A 5,581-nucleotide genomic window follows, 5' to 3' on the forward strand; every position below is an offset into this window, starting at 1 on the left:
TATCAATTTAGAAATTTGTTTTTTTCTCAGTGGATTTATAACTTGATGTAATTTACCTAAGTCTTTATTCCTTTATCAACTTTAGGTAGCATCTATAAAAATATAGATTCCTACTATAAAAATGAAGAATTAATAAACTATCTCACATTTCCCACTGAGATGAGGAATTCACCGAGCTGTACCATTGGAATTTTGGTGGTTATATTATTATTTGTAGTTATTCTCAACTGTATCTTCAACTATGTCATCTTCTCTTTCATGAGCTACCCCCTCGAGACAATATTTTATAACACCGCATGAAAGATATATCAACCAGTATGTTTAAGATTGTTATATCTCACCTTTTCCTTCTCATTCCATCAATCTGTTTTATTACTGTTGTTGTTTACTTTTTTCATGTCAGACGGGTAATGTGCTGAAGTCATAACAAGGTTTGAGGGTGGGTCATCTCACACATGAGTGTGAACACCTAATCATCAAACTTACAGACTACAAAAAGGTTTTGTTGTTGTTGATTTTGAGACAAGGTCTCCCTCTGTTGCTCAGACTGAAGTACAGTGCCGCAATCATAGTTCACTGTAGCCTCAACATTCCGGGGCTCAAGCGATTCTCCCATCGCAGCCTTCAGAGTAGCACTCTCCCACCTTATGCCCCCATTAATTTCTTATGCTCATAGGCACCAGCAAAAGGCTTTGTAGGAGATTTTGCCTTAGGTATATTTGACTCTCTAATAAGAGAATCTCTCCTTATTCTGGAGACAGAGGATGGAGTGGGGAGAGAGAATAAAAAGAACATAAGAAAGAGAAAGAAACATATGAAAAAGAAATTTAAAAACCTTTTTAATAAATGCATTGTGTACATGTTGATGTAGATTACCAGACATTAAATATTTCCTGCTTAATCTTATATCAACCTCTGAAATTTCAAATAAGAAAAGTAGATCTTTGTTCAATATGTGGAATGGAAATCTACTAACAACTTGCCCTTCTTTTCCTTTCTTCCTCTCTTCTCCTCTCCTTTTTTCTATTCTTTTTTCAACTTGCTCTTTTCTTTTCTTCCCGTTTTCCCCTCTCTTTCCTTCCCTTCCCTCTCCCCTCCCCTCCCCTCTCTTCTCCTCTCCTCTCTCTCCTCTCCTCTTTCCTTTGCTTTTCATTTCTTTTTCTTTTTTGAGATGGAGTTTCACTCTTGTAACCCAGGCTGGAGTGCAATGGCAGAATCTCTGCTCACTGCAATCTCTGCCCCCCAGGTTCCAGCGATTCTCCTGCCTCATCCTCCCGAGTAGCTGGGATTACAGGTGCCCACCACTATGCCTGGCTAATTATTACATTTTTAATAGAGACAGGGTTTCACCATGTTGGCCGGCTGGTTTTGAACTAATCCCCCTACCTTGGCCTCCCAAAGTACTGGGATTACAGGCATGAGACACTGTGCCCGGCCTGATTTTTTCTTTTAATGTGAAAACATTTACAGATAGATTGGCACTAAATCTTTCAGATGATAATTTAGCTACAAGCATCAGATGCTTTAGACTTTTGTGTGTCCTTTGAGCCATAAATGCCACTTTTAAATATTTTTCCTAAGGAGATAAAGTTAAACAAATGTGTATTATAGTAATATCTTATTAATACTGAAAAATTAGAAACAACATAAATATCCAAAGAGAAGTTACTAAATAAATTATATGGTGAATATATAGAAGAGATTAATCAAAGCTATTACAAATATAGAAGAATATTTAATGATAAAGAAAAATGTTCAATGAAAAAGATTTCAAGACAGAACACAAAATTTGTGTGTTCAACACAAAAAAACTGTGTTGTTTGTTAAAAGAGAACAAAATGTTATTTGTGTTGTGTCTGCAAGGCAATTTTATTTTCCTTTATCTGGATTAAAATAATTCACAATGCGCATGTACTGAATTGGTAAATAAAAATAATTATAAATAGTCATTGAAAAAAATAACAAATAAGATGAATGCAGTTGGGTTTATAACATATTCTAAGCACAGGTAAATAATTTTCTTGATGTTTTAACTAGTTTATCACCCACGACAAATGTTTGCCAGTTTTACAATTGCTTTGACAGTACAGACTATCCCCTGATGGTTTTAACTTAAAGATTTAAACTTAAGATTTCTGATGGTTTAACTTAAGATTTTTCAGCTTTTACGATGGTGCGAAAGCAATACACATTCAGTAGTGACTGTACCTTGAGTTCTAATACAACCATTCTGTTTTTCACTTTCAGTATAATATTCAATAAATTACATGAGATAATCAATATTTTATTGTAAAATCAACTTTGTGTTAGATGACTTTGCCCAACTCTAGGCTAATGTAAGTGTCCTGACCACATTTAAGGCAGGCAAGGCTATGCTATGATGTTTGGTAGGTTAGATGTACTAAATGCATTTTTAACTTTTTGTGCTATTTTTAGCTTACTATTGGTTTATCAGGCTATAACTCCATCAGAATTTGGGAAGCATCTATATGTGCTCTAAATCATGAGTCCTATGAAGTGTCATCAATCATAATGTTATGGGGATACAGAATCACTTTTATATAAGCTTTTGGAAGCTGTTACCTCTCTCTCAATGACCTAAGGTTCCATGTCCATTCTTGACCCTGTAATTACCTTCTTGAGAGTTTAATTAAAATCTTTGTCAAGTCCATAAAATGAACATCCCTGAGACACTTTTAGAGAACTTCCATTGAAGCCTACTTTGTTATTTCCCTGATGATGAGAATAGTTTAGTAGGTTTAAAGATAAATGTTAGCTTTTATATTCCCAATGATGTCAATAAGACCACTGTTGCACATCTGAATTTTGACCCTTGCTACTAAAAAAGTAAGTATTGGAACTTTTGTAGTTGATTGCCATTCATTAAAAATTTTCAAGTATCACAATGGCAAACATCTAAGAAACTTCAAATTCAAGCATTTCTATGCAATGCATTCCACTTTAGACATACATCCTTATAACTAAGCCAAAATCAAACTGTGCTCTTGGTATGAGGGCTAAGGCTCAAGCCAAACTGCTCTTTGCCTCTCTGAGTATTCTCTAACCTGGACATCCCCACAGATGAATCTCTGCTGGGTCAGAAATCGCCCACCAGATGTCCAAGGGATTCCTTTGAAAATTGTTATTAATCTGTACTGTTTCTCCTCTGATTGGACATAAGTCTATGACAGGAGCTTAAGTTCTTCATACTAGCCTTGAAGGATGTCTACTTCTTCCTGAGTTTGTACTGAGGTGAAATTCCACTTTTTTGCATAACCCTTTTGGTTCCTGAGTGAAGCTTTGATGTAGGAGAATTCAAAGCCCTGCAATGGAGCGCCAAGTTATCATGAGATTGGACTTTCTGCATTTCATATTTGCTGTTTCACAAAAACTTTAGGATGCTAAGGAAAAACAAATAGCAAATCCTTGGGGCATTATGTCTGTGTGGACATGATAATAAATTACATTCTAATGGAAGCTTTTAGCTGTGGATTAACTGGAACAAAGCTTAGCCCCATCTCATTGATGTGTGGAAGGGTGGTGAAAGAATCTTCAGCTTTCAAAAGTGATAAATGACCATACCCTGTTTTAATTTAAGCCATGGAAATACATTTTTTCAAAAACTCAGTATCGATTACATATGATTCTGAATCTGTGCAAAACATTCTTTGATAGCAGAAGCAAAGATGATAGTATGTATTGAAAAGTGATGAGACCATTGAACAAGGTATCTGAAAATAATTGCAGAGAAATAAAAAGTTAACAGAGGTATCCAACCCTTGTTTATCGTGGGTTTGTCTTACTAATTTAAGCAACTATTTTGATGCCTTGATCAGAGATAAATGAAATCACTTATTGCTTAAAATAGAAGTGATTTATTGCCCAGCAGTGTTTCGACATAAAAGGATTCAGCCATTATTCCATATGTGTTTGGATAAGAAAAACAAGAAAAGAAATTGTGCAGTTTATAGGCATTTTAGACTCTTTCAAGAAAATAAAGCAGCAGTGTGATTTAAGCAGCATAAGAACATTTACCTACATTTATTTTAATGATAATTTTCATAAATATTGTGAACCTTATTCTTAGGCTACATAATTTGCATTTTACTATTTTAGAACTTTTATTGTATTCTGAGACCAGCAGGTACTGAAGACAGATGGAAAGCATTAACATTTTTCTCTTGGCTTTGCCATCATACCTTAGGAAAAATGGTTGCTGTATAAAAGGAAGATAATTCACTTTAGACTGGAAGCTCCCAAAGCATAAAGATAATTTTTTTACATACAATATTTCATATTGCACCACATATATATATAAATCATTACATGAAATAATAAAAATTAAACTTTTCAATATGCAAATTTCTTCTATTATTAAAAGAAAAGGAATGGCTGAAATGTTAATCATTACAAATTCCCAGTGATACAAAGTGAGTCCTTTTAATTCTGGTGTTGAACTAAGGAGCAAGGACTTTTTGCATAATCAAGAAGAAAGTGTGAATCCAACATTTATTCTGCAAGGCAATTTCACATCTATAATTTTAGGAAGCCATAAAAGTCATTAGACATAGAAGTTCTATTTTAGGCTTCCAGTTTCTGGTCTGGCACATAAGGAGCTTATAAATCACCATTCCATCCTTAAAAGGATAAAAAGCTAAACAAACTGAAAAACAGCGACTCTTCTCGGATCTATCCGAGAAGTGAGGCCACAGGGAAAACCACTACTCCCGAAACTGGAGAGACAGACAGGGGGATACAGAGAATCGTGATTTACTGAAGCAGAAAAACCAGGAATAGAAACCTCCACAGGAAATGGTGTCAAGGTAGGAAAGCCTAAATTGCAATTGACAAATTAGCAGCTCGGTGTGGACAAGTTTGAGAGCTGGACACCCCAGGGGGACACAGTCATGGGGATCCCTCAGTGCTTCTGAGAGTTTTACCTTCAGGAGCTGGACCTGGTCTTTACAGTGAATATTACAGGAAAAAAATCCACTCTTGTTCCAGGAGGGAAAGGAGGAAAAAAAGGCCATTTTGAAATCTTCCAAAGCATTCTGTTCCACTTTACAGAACAGAATGCTTTTCTGTCCTGCCTACAGGACAAACTATTTTACCAGAGCCTGAGTTGCTGGGGTTTTATCAACAGCTAAGCTGATCTGGGGAAAGGAACATATCCAACTCCAGCCCCCTGTAGCCATCCTGTCTCACCTAAGAGGGGTAGGTGTACTAAGTAGCGCCTGTGAAGTTCATAGCTCAAGGGTACAGGCTTACCAAAAGACTGCAGCTAATAAATACTAGGACTATAGAACGCTTCCCCTCCCCCAACAGCTTACTACTACTTTACCAAAGGTTTGTTTATTACATTTTCTTTTACCCAGTACATCATGCACACCTTTCAGTAAAAAATTACAAGACATTCTAAAAGGAAAAATACAGTTTGAAAAGAGCGAACAGGGATCAGAGCCAGAGTCAAATATGTAAGGAATGTTCGAATTATCAGACCAGAAACTTTAGAAAGGCGTCATTAACATGCTAAAGCTTTTAATGGAAAAAGTAGGCAACATGCAATAACAAATGGATGATG

General features: G+C 35.7%; 1 non-coding gene across 1 annotated transcript; it reads right to left on the minus strand.

Moving 5' to 3' along the window:
• Nucleotides 1–397: 397 nt before the first annotated feature.
• LOC116554482 lies at nucleotides 398–501 on the minus strand. The gene has a single exon (XR_004270211.1). It is a non-coding gene; the product is annotated as a small nucleolar RNA U13 (small nucleolar RNA).
• Nucleotides 502–5,581: the final 5,080 nt, after the last annotated feature.

This window comes from Sapajus apella, unplaced genomic scaffold, assembly GCF_009761245.1.
Source record: "Sapajus apella isolate SASKATOON/1434 unplaced genomic scaffold, GSC_monkey_1.0 scaffold1, whole genome shotgun sequence".
NCBI classification, from domain to species: domain Eukaryota; kingdom Metazoa; phylum Chordata; class Mammalia; order Primates; family Cebidae; genus Sapajus; species Sapajus apella.